Source organism: Mustela putorius, unplaced genomic scaffold, assembly GCF_011764305.1.
Source record: "Mustela putorius furo isolate JIRA1106 unplaced genomic scaffold, ASM1176430v1.1 tig00003834_pilon_pilon_pilon, whole genome shotgun sequence".
Taxonomy (NCBI): Eukaryota; Metazoa; Chordata; class Mammalia; order Carnivora; family Mustelidae; genus Mustela; species Mustela putorius.
In genome coordinates, this window is record NW_025421987.1 from 49,683,336 (window position 1) to 49,708,136 (window position 24,801).

Genomic DNA, 24,801 nt, shown 5'->3' on the forward strand with positions numbered 1-24,801 from the left:
TTATGAGGCATTAGCTCAGAAAATCAGACTGCCATTTAGTTTTGCTCTGGTGAGCCTATTGTCTTCATTTCATGTCCTTCTTGGGATACATTTTTCTCTGGAATTTTGAAGATTTATTCATGAAGTCCCATTAGCATTAATAGAGGTTGTATAACTCTATCCCCTACACAGCCAGTGGCAAATGAAATCCCTTTGGCATAATTTTCAGGCATTTAAATGAGTCTTGGGCTTTATAAAATACAATTATGGTGCAATGTTACTAATGTAAATACTGAGAAGGTGTGGGAGAGGGAATTAAAGGTGCCCTTTATAATGACACACGAGAGGCCACACTTTCTCAAATTGAAAGACACAATTGAGAGAACTTGTCACATTATCTATCTGATCATCACTAGTTTGGGGAATAGTACTGCGTCTCATGGAATTAATAGATATTAAATCCAAAATCTGACTTAACCATCAGATCACACAGCTTTTTTCTTTTTCCTACTGGAAACAATGGCAAAAATTTTTATTGCTAGTATTTAACTTTTTAATGTGCAGGTATAGTATTTATGATTTATCTTGCTTGCAAAAGACTGTAATTACAGATTCGTTTAATTTGAGTAACCTCTGTGTTAGAAGAGTTACATAATTTCCAGTGAGAAAGTCACAGATAACAATAAGGCATCTGGGAGTAGGGCTAAAAAATGTCAAACTCTTAAAATACCAAGGTAAGGAACTCTTCTCTGGTCTCAAAACATCTGCTAGTGGCCTAATATAAGGTAAAATTGCGTTTCCACCTTGTAAATAAGTGCACTGCATATTATGAATAAAATATAGATATTTCAGGAAATCTCACCTTTCACAAATTTTACCCCCATCTCATGTCTCTGTTCCTTTAAATCCGCTAGTAGTAATTTGTCTCTTAATCTCCAAAGAATTTCAAAAATATCTTCCAGAGCTTTTTAAAAAAGTGAGCCAGGAGTAACCTACTGGTTATTTACAAGTCAGGAAGGAGTAACATGTTACAACAGTTTAGTGAGACTTCCACCCAGCAAGGCAACCAAGAATCTGTATTTGTTTGAATGGAACAAGTTGCACACTGGGAGAAATGAGACCCCAGAATCACAGGAATGGGGAAGATACTAGAAGGGGTAGAGGGAACATCTCTCACCACTACTTCACATTGAGTTTGAAACCAGTTCTGCTTTCCATAGTGGTTGAAGGTTACAATTACAACCCAATCTCATTGATTCAGTTTGGTAATCGCTTTATGGTACTGGGCTAGGAGGGATGGGTTTGGATTCAGGCAGACCTAGAGTACTGTCCTTTATCTTTACATAAATAAATGAAACCTTCGGAACTTCATTTTCCTAACCCGATCGTTGCTTATAGTTATTAACATTGATCGTTGCTTATAGTTATTAACATCGAAGAAGACAATAAATGAGGTGGCAACTAGTTTTTGATCTTCAGCATGTAATAACGTTCCCTTTGCTTAAGGCAGAGGGTGTCTGGAACTGGTAGCTGCCATTATCAATAGTGAGGTCTTGTTCTTGTAAGTACAGATTCAAGAGGAAAGGTAGTTTTACTCTGGGCACATACTATGTTTGAATATCTGTTATTTAAACTCAATTTCATCTCATGAACAAATGATTTTATATACATTTTGGTATTTAATGGAAAACTTCAGTTTTTATGATATCCTTCCCATATGTCCTGCCTCACCCTGTGGTGGTTATCACTGTGCTTCTCTACCCAGAGCAGCTGTCTGAGATCATGATATTTTGGAATGCAGTTTGACTCACAGACATCAGTAGAAGTACACTAGAACAGACCCAGAGTGGTACGAGAAGTGTGCATAAAATGCCACACAATGATATTATGTCACTTGGTTTCAGATCAGGTAAGCTTAATTACATTTCAAATGAAAAAGGCCTGAAGTTCTGTTAGAGTTATGGTCTCATGTTAATTTTCTCCACTCTGCTCTTCTGAAACCCATGATGTTTGGAGAAAGCTAAGCTGTCAGCTTCTAAAAGATGAACTGGGGAATGGAGATATTTGTTGAAAGAAGTAGGGAGATTGAATTCTTATTATTTTTCAGAAAAAATACAAGGTCTTTGTATACATTTAATCAGAACAAGTGATGTTTAAGTTATTTTTAGAGTCCATTGATTCTAAGAAACCCTCTCTGGTCACACAGGTAACATGGGGAAGAACCAAGATATGGTCAAAGTTCCATTAGGCCATTTCCTGGAAATATGTTAATCTCTGCTGAGTCCACCTGCAGACGAGAATGGAAACACACACACACACACACATTTACTCACCAACATGTGGGAACTTACATCACTTGGGATTTGAATATTAGGGCTGGTGTAACTTTACCAGTGACATGACCCACACCATTCAAATAAAACACTCCCTCTCTAGAATACATCCTCAAACAAAAGTTAACTTGCTTCTAATACCATGAAGGTTTGCAGGTTGGGCTCTCCCTACCTCAGAGGCAGATTGAAAGGACTTGAACAGCATAAATGCTTATGAGAAGAGTCAAATTAATTATCTTGCCAAATCCCTTAGTTTCAGTAATATGACTGCAAGGGATTCTCCCATTTATTTTCTTTTTAACTTTTTATGTTACAATTTGTGATTATGAAAGTCCTCATGAATTATTGTGATATTTCAACAGTTGTGTATGAAGCCTGGAGAAACATGCCAACATTAAACAACTCAAATCACCCTTAAAGTTAAGTTTATGTAATTCTAAACCTGGATTCAGCAAACTGTGGTCCACAGGAAAAATCTGGCCTTCTGCCTATGCCTGGAAGTGTTTCTTTTGGTAACCCAGTCATTCTCATTCATTTATGTGCCATCCTTTTGACTTTCATGTTACAAAGACAAAGCTGAGTCATTGTAACAGAGCTGTATGGCCCGAACCTAAAATTATTACTGTGTGTTTTTTTATAGAAAAAGTTTGGCAGCTCCTGAATGTATATAAAAAGTATTTCTGATTTTCATATTGGCAATTGGATATACAATTAATGTTAAAGTCACAGATAATTTAATCTTTCTGAAATAATTATGTTTAATCTAGTCTTAGTTACATGAAAGTAAACTTCAGATAATTTTACTTAACTTTTTATTTTCTTCATTTATAATTTGTATATTGTCTTATGAAATTGAATAGAAATATTGAATATTTTGGAAGAAAACATTTTAATTAGCAATAGTTGCACCTCAGAGAAGCCTCATTGGCTATGATACTGCCACTGCATGAAGCTAGAAGAAAATATTTTAAACATTAAAAATAATTTTGATTTTTAAAAACTTTTAAATTAGCTATATTAATTTTTGATTAAAATACATTCAGATTTTTTACCCTTTGAATATATTACCTTTTATATTTAATTCTTTAAATCACTGAGAATGAGTACAGGTGCAGTTCAAGAGAAATAAAAAAATATGCAGGAAAGAGCAAAAGGTGAAAAGAAAAACAGAAATTTTGACAAAACGATGTATTTTATCAAGATGGGAGGTACAGCATAATTATTAAGGAGTTTCTTGGCTTTATTGATAACTTTGTTTATTTAGGTTTCTAGTATCTGGGCTTTCACCTGTGCTCTTGTCCAATAAATGCCCTGATCAGTCTGAAGCTGAACAGGAACCAGCTGCTTTGCGGTTTCTGGATCTGGATAAGTCATCCTAATTTTCATTAGCTTGTCTGTCTGCTCGAGTGAACGCACCCTAATCCTGGCAGGCTTGTTGATCAAAAGGCAGAGAATCTCTTAGCTTCTCATTGACAGTCATACTTGACATTTGGAGCTACCGTCAAAGATATGATTGGTCCTAACACTTCATAGTTTCCTTGTTTTTCCATAATTATGCACCTGCTATTTGGGCAAAGGCAGTGTTATTTTTAGCAACTAGGATTTATACAGCCTTTCTGACTGAAGTGTTAACCTGTGATTGAAAAGTCATGTTTTCGGAGAAAATATGCAATAGTATAAAACATTTAAATTAATGTATCTTGTTTCTTAGGAATGCTCTAAAAAGCACATGCAACAATTTTCTCCAGCAAATGAAATTAAACTTCTGTCTATTCATTTCAGCCTAAAGAGGAAATGACTGGATTCATTTTAACCAAATATAGATGGTGAAATTAAAATACAGGCCATAGTTATTTGCAAAATTTACCCAACTGAGGGAGGGACACATTGGAAAGCATATCAACAAGACAGGCAGTCATGCTTCAGGAGTGAAACAGAGGTAAGAGAGATCCTTGTGATTTCTGCAATGAAGGGTTACGCCTTCGGTAGATGACAGTGTGAACCAAGAAAAAGCAAATAGCTTGGAAATTGCAGCAGCTCACGTTCAAGACTGAACTTGCAAATGAACTTCCTCATTATGACCCAGAGTGAGGCAGTTGAGTTTATTTACTTAACAATTAATGTTTCTTCCCAGCAACCCTTACAAGTGTAGGTTTCCAATAAGGACATTTTAGAACTACATGTGCACACGCTGTCTGATGTACTTTGAACAACTCCATTAAACTATAAGCTTTTCTTAAAGACTTTCTGAAATCCTCTCCATTGGATAGCTTACCTACTTCTACCTCTAGCTGGGCTCTGAAGCTTCGTACTGATTTAACTCAATCAAAACATACATAGCTTTTTTACTTTAGGGATATGTTTTCCTCCTTGTCTAAGCAAGTGCTTCCTGGCTGTCTCAAGTGCTCGTAAAGGCTGTTTGTCTCCTCAGCACAAGGCACACTGTGAGTCTAACTCATAAACTAAAACGTGGGTTGTTTTCCTGTTTGTTTCTGATGGCTCTTTTGTTCAAACACGATAAAGACCAAAGAAGTTCCATCTGTGTATATCCACTTTTTGCTTGACATCTCTGAGGCTCAAAAATATTTTAAAAGAGAGACATCTAGGGGGCTCTGGGAGTTAAGCGTCTGCTTTAGGCTCAGATCATGATCCCAGGTTCTGGGATGGAGCCACTCATTCATCTCCCTGCTCAGCGGGGAGTCTGCTTCTCCCTCTCCCTCTGCCTGCCAGTCAACCTGCTTATGCTCTCTTTCTCTTTGTTAAATAAATAAGCAATCTTTAAACTATTTTTTAAAATGTACTTGGCAATCTCTTCTTATTTCACTCCCTATCTCTATATTTAATTGGCCTGTTTACTAGTCTCTGCACTCACTTTAATTCAGGAAACGTTCATTGTTCAATGTAAATTCCACTTTGCCCATTCTTTTCATCTCTGTTGTCTTGAACTTATTTAGCCAAAGTTTGCATCATCTTCATCTTACAGGATGGCAGTTGCCTCCAAACTGGTTGCTGGCTTCTAATTTGGCTCCCTTTCAGCCTAGACTAGCCTAAGTCTCCCAGTGTAAAGTGGATTCTCCCTTGTGCCATTTTGTCTCTCTCACCCTGTTCTTTTTTTATATAGCACTCATTATAATTCTCAGTGATATATTTATGTTTGCTAATTTGTTTATGGTCTTTCTTCTCTATTTAATTCTAAGCTCCAAGAAGGCATTGACCAATTATTTTTTTGTTTGAAACTACAGTTTTTGCTAGATCTTACTTTATATAGTGTCAGACCCATTGTAGGCCCATAATAAATAGTGAATGCATAACTGATACATTGAATTGAATGAATTGAATAAATTAACCCATAAACTATTTGGAGGGAAAACAGATGAGAAAATCTTTAATACTGCCTTGAAGGAACATTTTTCTTCCAGGGAAAGAGTTAAAATAGAGTTAATATCCACCAGATAGATAAAGGTTAGGTCAGATAGATAAAGGTTATATCTGTGATGTTCAACATATTTAAGGAAGAGGTTGAAAGGGGACTCAATAATGATCATAGTTATATCTGGAGAGGTTTTTTGGGACTCAGTTTGATGGTGTTAAAGTATTTGAATTTTAGGTTATAGGGGAGTAAAGGTTTTTGATTTTTTTTTTTTTAAGATTTTATTTATTTATTTGACAGAGATCACAAGTAGGCAGAAAGGCAGGCAAAGAAAGAGGAGGAAGCAGGCTCCCCGTGGAGAAGAGAGCCTGATGTGGGGCTTGGTCATAGGACCCCGGGATCACGACCTGAGCCAAAGACAGAGGCTTTAACCCACTGAGCCACCTAGGCCCCCCGGGGAGTAAAGATTTTTTTTTTCTTAATTAGCAGACTGATATGGTCATATCTGTGCGTGTGTTTGAGCAGAGCAAGGGATTAGTTTGAGCAGGCAAATGAACGGAAGTAGATGGGACTATTTAGCAGGACACTGAAGTAGTTTAGAAAGAGACCATGAGACGGTCTGTCAAAGAGTAGCATTAAGTCGAATTGACATCACAATAATGTAGGAGGAAAGAATGAATCAACAATGAATGATTTCTGAGTGATATCCGAAGCAGTTTAATGTTTATAAACACACACACATAGGTCTTCCTCAATTTACAACAGGGTAATGTCCTGATAAACCCATTGTAAGTTGAAAACATTGTAAGTCAAAAACACCCACTTAATACACCTTGCCTATTGAACATCATAACTTATTCTGGCCGACATTAAGTGTGCTCAGAGCCCTTACGTAAACCTACAGCTGGGCAAAACCATCTAACACAAAGCCCATCTTATAACAAAGTATTGAGTGTCTCATGCAATGTGGTGGATACTATACTGAAAGTGAGAAGCAGAACAGTTTTAAGTGTATCTACTGTTCATCCTGTGGCTGGCTGTCACTGGCCAGCATCACAAGACAGTACAATTTATGCCATATGTCACTAGCCTGAGAAAAAAATCAAAATTTAAAATGCAAAGTATGGTTTCTACTAAATTCATATGACTTTCAAACCATTATAAAGTTGAAAAATCATTAAGTTGAACCATCTTAAGTTGGGACCATGCATATTTTTCAGATAAATTGATATGTGTCATAATTAAGCAACATAGTTTTATGCATATTTAAAATACTGTCTCCAACTGATACTTCAGTAGCTGAGTTTCTTCATTCAGTTTCCCCCTGCTATTTCTACCAGAGCCGAGTCCTTGTGCCTGCTACCCTGTGGACCCCACTGGGATGGATGAGAACACCGATCTCTCAAAGAAATATTGACCTAGTAGCAAGAAAATCATTGCCTCTTAGAAAAATGAATGAATGATAATATTAGACACACTTTCATCCTTACCATATAAAATATCTATAAAATTCCTGGTTAAATCATCTAGTTGACAATGGGGATAAACACACTAAGCAAAGGGTTGAGTCATTTTAAATTTACAGGGAATCAGCCACAGCCAAAATTTTGGTGTCCAGTTGAATAGCCTAATATTAAACAAAGCAAATATTTGTTTATCCAAAGAAAATAAGATGACAAGGGGAAAATATATAACCAAGCTGATGTTACTCCACAGAAAAAGTCAATCGGTCAGTGTTTACATACAGTTTAAATTTTGAGGTTTATACAGACTCCTTAATAATTCCATCCAGAGTATTGCCTGGCTCATGAGCGGCTAAGAATTATACACCTTTCATAAAAGCAATCGCAGTTCGTTTTTTGAGAACATATCTTTGTAGATTACTAACAGTGGGGGAATGCAACTGGCCTTCCTATTCCACTCCATGCCTCATTCCCACTTCGAAGCTGTTACTACTTAGACTAGTTTATAGCCTTGAACTGCTAAGAATTGATTAGACTACATTAATGAGGTACCTTACTTTACAGACAGTGATGGAGAGAAAGAAAAAAACAGTCTTTAAGGGTTTCCAGATAGTGAGCTTAAATTAGCCTTAATCTTTAACAAGCAATGATTTATATATTTTCTTAAACATATTTGCAGTCCTAGAAAGGTTCATGTTGGTTTGTTATGGTCTGAGAAAATAGGCTTTTCATCAATTTGATTCAACCAGCAGAATGCCCATAAATTGGAGAAAGTAGAGCCTTGGGGTAATGATGCATTACACTTAGGCTACTACAAAACTATCCTGAGCATTCAGATTTATCACATAGGAGGAGTTACTATATCTTGTTATGGTATTATCCAAGACAACCAAACCTCCTAATAAATTTCTGAACTGTTTCAAATCCAGAAAGCAGACCATACAATCTAGAATGTTGTATTCTAATACTTGAAGAGATTCACTCTAGAAAGGAAGCAATTTGTCTTTAAAATAGGCCTTACCTACCAGATTACACAGATATGAGTTAGTTTTGAAAACTTTGCCAGCTCTCAAGCACGTATAATAAACTAAAAATAGAAATAAGTCGGTCTTGAAAGCTGACATGACTATCAGCAACAAAATTCTGCAGTGGTTTTGCAATATGTTCAGCAGCAAAAATAAAAATGGCATGTTTGCCCAGTGCATTTTGAAAATATAATAACTTACAGCATCTCTTTGGTGTTGATTGAGCTGATGACAGAATGGCAACAATTATACAGGTGTTCTTTAGTCCATAATGACATTGACAGAGGGAAAATATGTTCATCACTGGGGCTGAGGTGTCCTGACATTCCCAGATACATACATTAGAGATACCAGACTTTACTCTTAGTTTTTGAAACTGTATTTTTTTTTTTTTGGAGGAATGGGATTACACAAAATCATAGTTACTGAGAAAATAGAAGTAAATCTTTAAGAAAACTTATGAACAATATTCCCTTTAATGTATATTTCATGAAATTAGAGACGATAATTTATATGACAAAAATATAAGAAATGCAAATTCAGTCTAGCTTTTACTTGCAATTTGTAAGAGCCATTTACAAAATCTCTTTGAAATGCTATTTTGCATACCTCATGTATTACCCAGCCCAAGGTTCTACTTGAAAATGACATCATGGCATAGTTGTTGAAAGGTGGGAAGTGTGTTTTCCATGTTATAGTCCTCAAAGATTTGAGATTTATCTAGTGAATCCATATGTGAAGATTTTTGTCAATTCTACAATGCTATGCAAATAAAAGAAATTAGCACAATTTCCCCTTGGCTTCCTCTACATAAGTATTATTAAAAAATCAGTGGGTTAAATATCACTCAACAGAGTCAGTTTTCTGTGGTAGGTATGTATTTTAATATGTGTTGGGGTATGTGTGTGTAGTTGTTGTTCAGGATTACTTCTTCCCACTCCTCATGTGTACATGCGGATGGCCTGCCCCAAAGTAACACAGCTGGTCTTCTGTTCTACTCCTTCCCATGCCATCCTATGAGGAGAAGAGAGTGATCTACAGTTCTTAATTGGATGGACCTATTCTACTAATGTGCTTAAATGACTGCTTTAAATCACTGGACAGATGAACTACCCAAGGTCTGGACTTGGTAGGATAGAATGGGGAAATCAAGAGGGTCTAGGAGCTCATTGGCCACACCCTTCACCACACTGTACAGCTTAGATTTTATTAGTGATAATGGTGACACATTGATGTCTACATTTCTGTTACCTGTGTTTCTCAATATAGTGCAGACTGGGACAAGAGGAATATAATTTACTTGAACAGTAAGACCGATCATAATAACCAACAGATCACAACAAAATTACTTCAAATTGCTTCTCTACTATCTGATTCATTTATTTTTCCACAAAGTAGAATCAGCACCGTGGAGATCTTCCTACAGAGTTGTGTATGTATACATACACACATAAAACTTGCTGCTGTGGTTTTTTTTTTTCCATTTCCTCTAGTCCTAAATCAAAATAAAATGGATAAATTATAAATATAACATCAATACAAGTAATGACCTGTGTTCTTACTTCTAGCTGATTCTTGCTTCCTGACTCCATTTCTTTTTTTTCCATTTTGTAAAACAAAACAAAACAAAAACAAAAAACCTATCAACTATTAAAAGACCAAGTAGTACAAAGTTCACCTGAATAACTATTTTATTTCACTCTACTTGGAAAATATGATTGAATAATTTGGCTTACCTTTGAAAGATGTTCTTAAAAACTCTTAAGCCCACCTGAAACTCTAAACATCATCTCCATGGGCAATGACACCAGCGGTTCTTACTAATAAAAACTGCTTTATGGGCAAGCAGGTCTCCCATCACCAGAGGTCAAACTCCTTTGATTCTATTTTAGAGCTTGGTAGAGGCAATAAAATAGTTTCTTTACAGATGAGTACAAAGAGGATATATAATAAATTGTGCATGTTTGGTTAATTATTTTGGCTTGACATTTAGTATTGGCAAACAGTAAATTTGTAATTAACTGGTTTTGTCTTAATCTCCTTTAGTTTAAGATATTTCCCTTAGTTTAAGATATCTCCCTTTGTTTAAGACACACTTTTAATGTCTTACATTAGCATAATGCTTTGTACTTTTCAAAGGACTTCTAAACACATTTTTTTCATTTCATAATCAGAGAGTGGAGTACTCTTTTCATTTTATATGGATGCACACAGAGATAAGAAGAAATTAAGGGAATTCCTCAAGGGTCCATGACTACACCAGGACAAATGTTAAGAAATCTCTCTGAGTCTATTTCATGGAATGAGACTTGCCTTAGAACATCCCAGGACTATTGGCTAAATTAGCCTTAAACATAAAAATGTAAGCATTTTGTTGAATGTTTTGAGCGTGGTTTGATTTTGAGCAAGGTTAATTGATTAGTTGGGGTAAAGTAGAGAGTGAAGCAGCTGAGCCCATCTGGTGTCAGCTGATAAGAACCACACCACACATTCAATTTCCCTGGAAAGGGAGGAGCTGCCCTCTGCTTGACAGCTCTGTAATGTGCTCCCGCCTCTTCCACCTAATGTCACCACAGGGAGCCCCTGATGGAAACAGTCTCTCTCCACTGACAGAAGAAAGAAGGTGGATTTGTGATTTAAGGAGACCTTTAGGATGCTGAAAGAAGCTCTATTCCTCTCGTCCTCCATTAGTGCTCACTGACTACTGACTGTGAAACTGTGGGGCGGACATCCTGCCTTGAGAAACTCTCTTTGCATCTTTTGGAGCAAAAAGCATCAAATAAAATAAACTTATGTGTTTCACCCAAAAGCCTATATGTAGGTGTACTTTTTTTTTTCTTTAGCCATGTTCATACATGTACATATATACTTATGGAAGAGATGAGTCTGAGCAGCAAACATTATTGTGGGTCTAATGCTTTTAGCTTCATTTCAAAAGGGAACACAAAAATGCTCAGATGACTAAAATACTCTTTAAGGTGAAGACATAGTCTAACAGGTCTGAAGAATGTTAATCTAGACCATACTTTGAAAGTTTAATGTACAGAGGAGTCAGTGAGGGATCTTGTTAAAATGCGGATTCTGAATCAGGATATCTGATGGGTTTTATAAGTCTGTCTTTCTAATGAGCTCCCATGTGATAATAATTCTTCTGGTCTTCAGACTGCACTTTGACTAATAAGTGTGTAAATTACAGACTGATGGAATGGAAAACAAAAACAAACACAAATCTTTGACTCCTCACAGTTTACTTGCAAGTAAATTTTGCTTTCCCATTTTGGATTTGCTTTCTTGTTTTCTTCTGGAAGTCTTGAAAAACATTAACATCCCTGAGGTCACACTTACCAGGTTTTTCTTTTTTTCTGCTTGAACACAACATAAAAATTTTTAAAAATCATCTCTCTATATACATGTATAAGTGGCATTTAAGTTGGCATATTTATCCTGTAAATGGTTTATAAATATTAACATTTATTACTAAGCATCTATTACTTGGGCTGTGGACTAAAATTTTGTGTTTTGTAAATTTAGTTCCATCCACAATTTTCTTAGTTCCATAAGTAGCCATTAAACCTCAGAGTCCCCACCAGGGAAATGGGGATATATATTTAGGATAAGTGAGGAGAATATGTCTAGCCATCCATACATATGTCTCAGCCACTGTGTAAATTGCAAAGCTCACCTGTCTCATGACCAGGAAGGAAGTAGATAAGAAGACAGCCTGTCCCCCTCATGACACCAGGACAGATTTCCTAAACATTTTTCATGTTTTGAATTCTATTGAAAAACACTTGAATGAGGACTCTGGTTAGAGGCTTTTCCCTTCAGCTATGCAATAATGTTCACTAAAGTTTTGCCTACTCAGAACACTTCATTCATTTGGCATATGAATGTTAAGTGCACGTTCACCAGGAGATGCAAAGATGGAAAGAGTCCTCTAACCTCACGTTGTTACAGTCAGAGTTGCAAACAGCAGGCAGTTACATGGGAAGAACTGAGATAATGTCTCTCTCTAGCAGATTATACATGATATACAGCAGGAATCCACAAGGAAGGGACAAATTCATGACGTCTTAAGGAAGATGCAGTGTTAAAACTGGTGCATTAAGACTGAGCATAGAGGAATGAAGGCCAGGCAGGCCAGCTGAGGTTGGGGGAGAAGAGTAGGAGATGGATGAGAACATCCCAAGCAGAGAAGGTGGCGTATTCAAAAGGCAAGGCTAGGCTGCTGTATTACAGAATGTGACTTACTTAGGGAATTTGAATGTCATTCAGAAATGATGGAGGGTGATGTGTGAGGGGGAAGGGGGGAGAGGTGAGGTTAGGTACATAGGCAGTACCACAATATGAAAAATCGGTCATCTTAAAAAAAAAAAAAAGTTTAGATCGTTAAATCGAAAGAAGCCATTTAAAATTTCAGCATTTATAATATTACAGCCTCATATTAAAATGAATCTCATATAATGTCTCTTCTCAGCAAAACTAAATATGTGAATAAAACTTTTTGTAACATTCCTGAGTTTTTCACACGGATGGGCTTAACATTACAAATTAAAAGATTCCCAGTTTCTATCCATCATTCTTCCTACCTACTTTCTATCTTTTGCATGTGCCTCTCAGGTAAGCAAAGAACGTGCAATCTTCTTGTACTTCAAGCCTGTATTTCTCTATTCTCTTGGTTTCCTTGCTCTGTGAGTAGAAGGAACCATATTTCTATTGGTATTACCATCAGTGCCTCTTCTCTCCTACTACAGGTCTAAGATGTAACATATTCATTGCTCTATCCTTTCTTCAAGCATCATAGTTACTTACATATCAAATAATCAAAACTCCTCTAAACATTTGCATTACTCAGATTGATGTTCTGAGATACCTATATGTGGACATCTCATTGTGACCTGAGTATCAGAGCTATGGATTTGACCCTTTATTAATAATGCCAAGGGCAAGGGGAAAAGGTGGGAATGTGCAGATATTTACCAAGTATTGGCTAGCAATATACCCTGAGTAATTACCTTTGAGCACTTAAAAACACAGAATGAATCTCCTTTGGCAATCTTGCGACACTAGCTTTTTAAAATGCATGCCTTGGAAAACTACTGTAAGTTCAAATTAATTACAGAAAGAGCATGCATTACCAGTTCTACTGTGAGTATCAGGAAGTCTTTCTTTTTTCTGAAGTTACAGATTTGGAAGAGAAGGTATTTATGTAACACAGAATTACTGAAACAATATTTTCTTTAGTAATTAAAGTAGTGTTTATTCTCTTTGCAAACAGTTTACGATGGGAACATCTTTTAAGTGATGTGCATTACAGTCTTGTAAACAGACATCATTAAATGTAGCACTTGGTGGGATTCTCAAATTTTAGCTCGAAGTGTTGGCAAAATGTGGCATGATGTGGTTGTATCTTCAAATTGACTCAAACGCTTAGGTAGAAATTTGTGATGAAAACTTTTGATTTGGCAGTGTTAAGTAAGCAAAATGCCTCTTAGCATGGTTAGACAATGTTGCCTTTTATAAGTATCCTATGCTGCCTGATATCTCCTTTTTTCTTTAGTAGCATACGGTTCTTGAATTAAAAAACATCTTTCTAAAGGCCTTTTCAGCTTAGCTCTGCTTCGTTGGTCATACCTCCACGTGCAGAGAAAGGATTTGGGGACATATTTGACAACTGAGCATCTCGACAGGAACATAAAGGGTGAATGTCTGATATCTATATGATACATGACATGAATCAACAGAAGAAAGAAAACTATCATAATTATGAATATATTTTTAAACTAGAGAAAGCATGAGAAAGGGCTGATTTCTGAAGATTGTTTATTCTATAAATATAAATATGCTTATATACACACACAACACCATCCTAACGTATGATCTGTGACAACAATCTCTAAAAGGGCTCGGAGAGAACATGGGAAATTTCTGATCCATGTTCTCGTCTGAAAAGTGCTACCAGCACAAATTTGCTGCCTTGTCCTACAGCTCCGATTCTCTTCTCCTGGTTCAGAATAGAGCAGCCTACAGGGAATTCTGAGATTTGGATCATTTTTGTTCCCAATTCTCATCACGATTCGTCAAATATAATTAAATTAGTGACAAAGAACAGTTGTTCTCAATGTCCCCAAGTCCCAAAATGGACTAGATTAAAATATGAGGTAGAATTTTTCTGGCTTCACTTGTTCTCTTCCCCACTCCACAAACAGATAATTTTATGTTCCGTTTCAATAATACCCTACAACCCCCCATCCTACTCAAATTTCCCTAGCGATCATGATCTGTTTCCAAAACCTAGGCACCTATCATCATATTATTTCTTTGTTCTTTTTCATGTGTAAAGTATATGGAGGAGGCGCAAAGACTATAAAAACTTAATCCGGGCTATGTGGTCATTATGTCAAATTTCAATGGAGTCCTTGGGTTATACATTTTTCCTGGCTTTTTTGTCCTTTATTATTTCCTCAAAAATAATTCTATAATTCCACTTTTGTCAAGTAGTCCCTCTATTTCCACTAGGTTTCAGGAAATAGTCTCATTTTCTACACTGTTCACTGTTAACTGTCAGGTATATTGTTAACTAATTCGAACATATCCTAAGGTAAACACTATTATTATTAATTCAATTTTACAGATGAGGTGACTGCAAATAAAATTGTATGGTGTTTGGGGAATACTATTCTCTAAATATCCTTTTTATTATCGTTTGCAATTCCCTATCTCCAAGTCAGAGCAGTGAAATTTACTGCCCTGGGGAAGGAAAAAGGTGGGAACCACCAAGAAGAAAAGCGCTGTTAGTCAGCTTTGAACCTCATACCTTATATTTTTATTGCTTTAACTAGAAAATTGTGATAAAAAAGACCAGTCGAGAGAGACAAAATTTTTAAGAATTTCTCCTTTATATTCTTTTAATATATCTAGGGACAAGTTAGTGGACTTTATTTTAGCTATTTTTTAACCTGAAGTGTCAGAGCTATGAAAAGAACAGGAAGAAAAGCCTCAATTTCCAAGAAAATAACCCATGGGAATAAATATGTGTTGACCTGCATTTTCTGACTATTTCTGGCCTGAGTTCCAGAGAAGAGTCCTGTTAGGAAGATTCTCAATTTCTCAAGGACAAGAAGTCTTTTATTTCATTTTCTATTTGGGACTTTAACAAGAGTGTCCTTTTCCTGTGGTTGTACTGAAGCTGGCTTAGATTGTTTAGGGAGAAGATAAGGGCCTATTCAGCCTTCCTAAGCCACCTTGGCTCTCTATAGTTGGAAAAGAGCTGTTCTATTACCATCCCAGTGGGGTGTGTGTGTGTGTGTGTGTGTGTATGTAAATGGGACAGGTAATGTGGCTATTAGCCTCCTGGCTATTGAGAATGTCAGAAGCAGATGTTGTAGGGGATTAAATAGCCCTAGAAAGGAGGTCTGAAGGACAGGCTTCCTAGACCAGATGTTAAAGAGACATCAGGGCAAATAGGAATATCAGTGGAATCAGTCAATGAAAAGACATGGATCATTTAAGAAGAGCATAGTCTAAATTAAGAACATAGATCATCATACCTCTAGCATACCTCTAAGAACATAGATCACACCTCTGCAAAGACTAGCAATGGTCCCAAGAATGTTGAATAGGTCTCATTGGGCTCCACTCTTAAATTTCATTTGCTTATATCCCATGCATTTTCGCCATCCTCTCATATACCCAGATAACATCTTAAAAAAGAAAGAAAAGGTGAAATTTCTTTTTAGGGTGGCAAAATGTTTAAAATTAGATGGTCTCGATTGTTTCACAGCCTTCTATACTGAAAACCAGTACATTATATACTTTAAATAAGTAAATTGTTTAGTATGTAGATTATATCTCAATAAAGCTGTTAAAAACAGATAAATATGCCTGGGGCAAATGATATACGTTAATAAAAATAATTAATTAAAAAAGTTTTAGAAAAGATAAATGTGATTATCTTGTAATCACTTGTATAGAATAAAGGCCATGGAGCAACTATTATTGAAAACTTATTTTGCATGAATAAAAGATTTGTAAATACATGTTAAAAATTAGTGCATAATAGTTGGAGGGGGGAAGGAAAGGTGGAAATGGGAATATTTCTGAAAGGATTACATTTAACTGAGTCATCTAGGTAGATATCAACATCCTAAAGAGATAAGCCAAATTGTTTAAATTGGCTGAGATTACCAGATCAGAATTCACCTAGATTCTCTCAACTCCAAAACATCCCTGCCCCTTGTCAGAGGGTTGGGGACTAACAATAAGGATAATTTTAGTTATCGTGAATTAAAGAAGACATTTTTCTTTACATATATACGTGTAATGTGAATAAATTTTCTTAAGAACTAGAGCCCACTATACTGTGAGCTCTGAGACCAAGGACCATGTCTTTTTGTTTACTGTGTACAGGATGAATGTCTGCTTCGTCAAATACCACACTTTGGGAAAGTAAAGGGAATTTAAAGAACTTGTTCTTTTTCCTTTAAGCAGAAACATAATCACGATTTTAAGAACTAAAACTTCCACTACGGATGATGAACCCATTCCCTTTCACATTTCCTGGAGCCCTCATGTTTCAACCCATTCTCCTTTGTTCCACGCAGCTCAATTCTGATTTCATTAGTGATTTTTCCTCTACGTCTATAAACATGCAAACATTGGCTTTTCTTGAAATAAGGAATAAAATGGAATGTATTTGAGTATTCTGACCCTTTGGGTCATCATTCAACTTCTGTCTCTTTCATATATTTTAATTAAGATTTATAGTACCTGTATCCATGTCCGTACTTCTTTTTCTTTTGTGTTCTCACTACCATCAAAAATCTTGCCTAAGAACTAAGGACCAGTCTTTAGTGACTAAGGACACCATTGATTTCCTATTATTAAATAAAAGAGCATATTTCTGTTCTCCTTCCTCCTTGACATCTCCAGAAACCTTGATTCTGATCATACTTGCTTTATTTCATCTCTTACAGATTTAGTGAAATGCAGTTATCCTAATTCTCTTTCCACCTCTTTGTTACTTCTATTTTTTTTTTAATGCCTTTACCTTGTTTGCTTTTTACTCACTGAACACAGCCTTTCCATTTCGAAGGCTGTTTTATTAACTGCCTTCCAAATATTCTGTATATATGTCACCTCCAAAGCTATTAGTCCTCTAAAGACCATCACTGTGAGAGCTTAAGAGCACAGGGTTTGTAGTATACATGTCGAGGGTAGTTTTAGCTCAGCTATTTAATACAGTTATTAAATGGATAAGTTCTAATCTCTCTAAATATAACTTTCATTATCTATAGGGCTTGGATAATTATGTTTACATTAAACTGTTGGTTGATGATTTAAAACAACAAGACTTAGAAGTGGTACCAAAGGCTGGCATACAGTATATAGTAAAACATAGTAGCAATTTTTATTCTTGGTATTTTGAGGATTTGTATTTCATGTTCCTTTTATTTTCCTACTAAACTCCTAAACATTCACTGGGGCTGGGTCAAACTCTTACCTCTTTGAAGATGAGTGTCATTTCTATTCTAGATTTAGGGCTTTATTTGCTCCACTGAGCAAATTTTTAAACATACATTATGCATTAATTACATCTTCATTTTGTACTGAGATTATTATTTGAAAGGTACTTCAGTTACATCATAAAAATGATCATCAAGGGCACCTGGGTGGCTCAGTGGGTTAAGCCTCTGTCTTTGGCTCAGGTCATGATCTCAGCATCCTGGGATCAAGTCCCATATTGGGCTCTCTGCTCAGCAGGGAGCCTGTTTCCCCACCCCCCTGCCTGCCTCTTTGCCTACCTGTGATCTCTTTCTCTCTGTCAAATAAATAAATAAAATCTTTAAAAAATATTCATCATATATACTGTATAAGAAGAGTAAGTTCTCACTCATCAAAGGTTCAGTATAAGAACCTTTCAATAGTATATAGCAGTTTTCTCCCTCTTAAATTTTGTACTATGGTGACAATACATTTTACTTTTGTGTATGTTATAAACCACACCATACATTTGTATTATTTTTTTTTAAGTAGCAAATCATGTTCTATAGATATTTATATAAAAGAAAATTGTTATGTACTCACCAACACAGTTACCATTTCCAGTTCTCTTCTATCCTTTGTGAAGATCCATATTTCTATCTGGGATAATTTTCTTTGTAAACTAAGGACTTCCTTTGGTATTTTCTCAAGGGGTTCTGACTATTTTCATATATATGTGTGCAAAAGTCTTTATTTTTGTTGTTGTTTTGGAAAGATTATATAAATAGGTATAGAATTCGAGGTTGACAACACTTTTCTTTCTGTACATTAAACAAGTTACTTTCACATTGTTTCCAGGAAGAAATATGCTGTCATCCTTTTTTTCTATATATATAACGTGTATTTTGTCACTGTCTGCCTTTAAGAGCTTCTTTCACACTAATTTTGAGCAATTTGATTTAGATATATCTCATTGTCATTTTCTTCTGTGTCTTCCTTTAGAGTTTGCTGAGATTCTTGGATCTATAGATCTATAATCACACTGCAGTTTGGAAGATTTTCAACCTGTATTTCTTCAAATAATTATTCTGTGTCTCTTTCTTTCCTCTCTCTTTGGTGATTCCAATTATATGTATTTTAGGCCACTTGAAGTTTCACTCAGTTCCTTGATTTCTCTCTGCTTATTTTCCCTGCTGCGCTTTGAATAGTGTTATGTGCTATGCTACGAAGTTCATTTATCTTTTATTTTTTAAAATTTTTTAAATTTTTTATTTGATAGAGAGAGATCACAAGTAGGCAAAGTATTTCTTAATATAAATTTGCATAATTTATAAGAATTTAACATTATACACATATAGCACTTATCTAAACAACACATACATATATACACACACACACACCTAACTGCATGTATGTGTATATATGTATATTCTTCAAATTGAGTGATATGTTGCTAATTTGATTCATTTTTTCATTTAGTCATATATTCATTTATTTCCTTTTTTGTACATATGAGATACCTGCTTTTTGTTCATCATGCTAATGAAAATGAGAAAAACAGTAAGTTTTCTGCCCTTTAGGATCTTACTTTTAAAACAAACTATTCAATAAAGTAATATATTTCATTCTTTTTATTTTCCCTATACAAGATCCTTGTACACTGGGGCTCAGAAGACAGTTAAGCATTCATTGAAAATGTAATTTTAAATTAAAAAAAAAAGATTCTCAGATAAACAAGGTCTTAAAATGTTAATTCTCTGTGTTTGTATTTAGAAACAGGCCCTATTTTCCTATGTATATAAAATTCAAGGGGTTTGAAATTGCTCTTAATGTGAATAAAAGTTAGCTTAATTACTAAGATACTGATTCTACATGCCACCTCTCCACATACCCACATTCTTCGAAGATCCTGTGTTTTTTCTATGAATTTGTTGATACTTAATGAATTCCAGTATTTCTTTTTTTTTTTTTTTTTAAAGATTTTATTTATTTATTTGACAGAGAGAAATCACAAGTAGATGGAGAGGCAGGCAGAGAGAGAGAGAGGGAAGCAGGCTCCCTGCTGAGCAGAGAGCCCGATGTGGGCCTCGATCCCAGGACCCTGAGATCATGACCTGAGCTGAAGGCAGCGGTTTAACCCACTGAGCCACCCAGGCGCCCTGAATTCCAGTATTTCTTAAGCCAGCTCTTTTCTCCCAATGATACAGTTTCAAGTTTATGCTCACATTTTCTGTTTCTTTTATTTCTTAAGTCATTTGTTACAAGCATGAAATAATAAATAATTTATTTTTTTAAGATTTTTTTTTTAAAGATTTTTTTTTTTTTTTTGTCAGAGAGAGAGCGAGCGAGAGCGAGCACAGGCAGACAGAGTGTAAGGCAGAGTCAGAGGGAGAAGCAGGCTCACCGCGGAGCAAGGAGCCCAATGCGGGACCCGATCCCAGGATGCTGGGATCATGACCTGAGCCGAAGGCAGCTGCTTAACCAACTGAGCCACCCAGGCGTCCCTTTTTAAGATTTTTTTGTTTTTTTAATATTTATTTGGCAGACAGAGATCACAAGCAGGCAGAAAGGCAGGCAGAGAGAGAGACAGGGGAAAGCAGGCTCTTTGCGAGCAAAGAGCCTGACGCCGGGCTCAATCCCAAGACCCTGAGACCATGAACCAAGCCAAACGCAGAGGCCTAACCCACTGAGCCACCCAGGCGTCCCCATAAATAATTTATTATTAATTTGACTTCGTTTTATTTTTTAAGTTTTTTTAAAGATTTTATTTATTTCACACAGAGAGAGGGAGGGATAGAGCACAAGCAGGGGAGCTGTAAGAGGAGAGAGAAAAGTAGGCTCCCCACTAAGCAGGGAGCCTGATACAGGGTTCAATCCTAGTACCTGGGATCATGACCTGAGTCTAAGGCAGACACTTAACTGACTGAGCCACCCAAGCAACTCCATTTTATTTTATTTTATTTATTTATTTATTAAACTTTTTTTTAAGATTTTATTTATTTATTTGACAGAGAGAGAGAGATCACAAATAGGCAGAGAGACAGACAGAGAGAGAGATGAGGAGAAGCAGACTCCCTGCTGAGCAGAGAGCCCAATGCAGGACCCCAACTCCATTTTATTTTAAAATTATTTTTAAAAGTATATTATTTATATTTTTCTGTGCTATAGAGTATGAGTAATAAAAAATGTACAAAATATAAATAAACTAATATTTTTCTTAACTACTATCATGGCATTGATTATTTAAACATTAAAGTTTCCATAAAAATAACAAAGAATTAAAGTTGAAACCTCTATATACAGGACATTTCTAATATTATTATCCTTAATTGTAACATTATAGAAACTTCTATGTATTTCTGCATAATTTAGATAAAGTGTAGTTACTTCAATATGAGAAAAGTAAGATTAAAAATATCCTTATAGGGGGGCACCTGGGTGGCTCAGTGGGTTAAGCCTCTGCTTTCAGCTCAGGTCATGATCTCAGGGTCCTGGAATCGAGCCCCGCATCGGTCTCTCTGCTCAGTGGGGAGCCTGCTTCCCCCTCCTCTCTCTCTGCCTCCCTCTCTGCCTACTTGTGATCTCTATCTGTCAAATAAATAAATAAAATCTTTAAAATATATATCCATATAGGGGTGTCTGGGTGGCTCAGTTAGTTAAGCCATCACCTTCTACTTAGTTCATGATCCTGGAGTTCCGGGATCAAGTCCAGCATCAGTCTCTCAGCTCCATGGGTAGTCTGCTTCTCCCTCTGACCTCCTCCCCTCTCATGCTCTCTCTCACTCTCTCTCTCTCAAATAAATAAATAAAAACTTTTTAAAAAAATCTGTATAAGTTATCAATTTTTGAAATTCTAAACAAAATTATTTTAATTTTGTTTAATTTCAAGGTTTCCTTATAAATAGCAAACTCAAATCCATACTTGAAATTACCATAGTTCTTAGACTATATTCTTTAAATTGGAATTGCTATTTTAAAATTATATATATACATATAAATCATACATGTATAAATATACATACGTTATTATATATAATACATAGAGTTTATGTACATAATTTGAGCAACTCAATTTGTTATATAAAACTCATTATATATCAGTGCAAAATAGATTTATTCGTTTTTCTTTTATTGAATTCAAAGACACCTTTAAATAAAATAAGGGAACAGGTCTCTAAATACAAAATTTATAATTAGACATATTCTTCTTTAAATAGTTAGTAATGAAAAGGTAAATTTTTTTAGGTGTATTACATATTGAGTCAATAATTCCATACTTTACTCAGTGCTCACAGTAATAAATGTAGTCATCATTTGTCACCATACAATATCATTGACTGTATACTCTCTGCTGTACTTTTCATCTCTGTGACTTACTTATTTTATAACTGGAAGTTTGTACTTCTTAATCCTCTTTACTTATTTCACCCCTCCCCTCACTCAGCTTTTCTCTGTCAACTACCAGTTTGTTCTCTATATTTGAGTCTATTTTTTGATTTATTTATTTGTTTGTTTTGTTTAACTGACTCAACACATAAGTGAAATCATTTGTTATTTGTGTTTCTCTGTCTTATCCTTTAGCCTAATATTCTCTAGGTCCATCCATTGCATATATATACACCACATCTTCTTATCCATTTTTCTGTTGATGGAGACTTGGGTTGCTTCCATATCTTGGCTATTGTAAATAATGCTGCTAGAAACATAGGAGTGCATATATCTTTTTGAATAAGTGTTCTTGTTTTCTTCAGGTAAATACCCAAGAGTGGAATTACTGGGTCATACGATATATCTATTTTTAATATTTTGAGGAACCCTTGTACTGTTTTCCACAGTGGTTGTACCAATTTAAATTCCCACTAAAAGGAGGGAAACAAACCATAACAGACTCTTAATCTCACAAAACAAACTGAGGGTTGGTGGGGGGTAGGGAGATAGGAATAGGATGGCTGGGTTATGGACATTGGGGAGGCTATGTGCTATAGCATGGTGAGTGCTGTGAGATGTGTAAGCCTGATGATTCACAGACCTGTACCCTTGGGATAAATAATACATTATATGTTAATTTAAAAAAAATCAAAAACAAACAAAATTCCCACTAACAGTGTACAAGGGTTTCTTTTTCTTCACATCCTCACCTACACTTTCTCATTTCTTGTCTTTTTGATTTTAGCCATTCTGACAGGCATGAGGTAGTATTTCACTATGGTTTTGATTTGCATTTCCATGGTGATAAGATGAGTGACACTGAACATCTTTTCATGTGTCTCTTGGCCATTTGTATGTCATCTTTCAAAAAAAGTTTACTCAAGTTTTCTGCCTATTTTTTAATCAATTATTTGTTTTTTGATGTTGAGTTGAAGAAGTTCTTTATATATATTGGATATATACCTCTTTTTAGATATATCATTTGCAAATATCCTCTTTCATTTAGTAGGTTGACTTTTCTTTTTCTTTTTTTGATGGTTTCCTTTGCTATGAAAAACTTTTTATTTTGGTGTAGTCCTAATAATTTATTTTTGCTTTTGTTTCCCTTGCCCAAGAAGACATATTTAGAAAAATGTTGCTAAAGCCACTGTCAAAGAGATTATCGCCTATGTTTTCTTCTAGGACTTTTATTTTTTCCAATTTTACAGTTATGGCTTTAATCCATTTTGAAGTTATTTTTGTGTATGGTGTGAGAGAGTTGTCCAATTTCATTATTTAACATGTAGCTGTCTAGTTTTCCCAACACCATTTATTTAAGATACTTCCTTTTTCTCATTGCATATTCTTGTCTTCCTTGTTGTAGAGTAATTGACCATATAATCATGGGTTTGCTTGGGGGCTCTCTTTCCTGTTTTAATGATCTATGTGCCTGTTTCTGTGCCTGTACCATACTGTTTTAATTGTTACAGCTTTGTAGTATATCTTAAAATCTAGGATTGTTTTTCTTTGTCTTTCTAAAGATGCTTTAGAAAGGTTACAGTTCAAGGATATTTTATATTAGGTCAGATAAATCTTAGTGGCCTTTTGAAAACTTTTTTTATTGAGATATATTTAATATGTAACATTTGTAAATTTAAGGTATACTAATCTAAAAATTTCCTTCTTGATTTTGGCTGAAATCTATAAGTATCACAATTTTTCACTTTGTTTTTTCTCCTGTGATTTGTCAACTTTGAAAGATCTGTTTTCCTTTTCTAACCTGATACATAATTTGTATCTGAACTACTCATCAGGAAGTTCAATCTAACTTTGTTTCCTAAGTGTCCTGCTTTATTGCTTTTAAATTCAGATCAATTTCAGATTTTTAGACATTATTTCAAATGATCAAATTTTTTATTGTTAAGTGAAAATTTGTTACAGTGAAATGTATTTCTTCCCTTATACCAACAGAATGAATTTCATGTTATCTGAGAATATGCAAAAATATTGATATTCATATCATCACTGTTATTTCAGTGGAATGAGTAGACCCAAATTAAGGCATGACTCCCTCACTGCCAGAGATTTCTCCTGTGGCCATGTCAATGCTTCTAACCTCTGTCTTTCATCTTCATAGCTTGTGACTAGGACTGAAAACTCCAAAATTTAGTGTAAGTGCCCCAAGCTGAATCAAAGAAGTTTTCTCTCTCTCTCTCTCTTTTTTAAGATTTTATTCATTTATTTGAGAGAGAGAGCAGGAGGGAGGAGAGGAAGTATTGGGCTCAATGCAGAGCTTGATGTCGGGACCCTGGGATAATGACCTGAGCCAGAGGCAGATGCTTAACAAATTGAACCACCCTCGCACCCCCAAAGAAATCTTCTCAATGGAATGTTGACACTTGCACAGAGACATAAAATTGGAAGTGCATGCAAGCCTACTTACATCATAACAATGCTCCTGGATGAAGATCCCTAATTCCCACTACCTTTTGCCCCAGAACTTGCCTGGTTTCTAAAGACTAATTGATTGTTTTGTTCAGTTTTTAAATGACCCCACTAAGCTTTTGATAAATGTTCTTTTTGCTTAAGTTAGGCAAGGTTAGTTTTGAGATGCAGATCCAGAAATTTGGTCTAAAGTAAGACAATGATTATAAGTGTATAGATTACAATCTAGTATACACAGATACTAGCTGTTAGTTTTGATTACTTAGGTGTCCTGTTTTAAGGATGAGTGGACTATT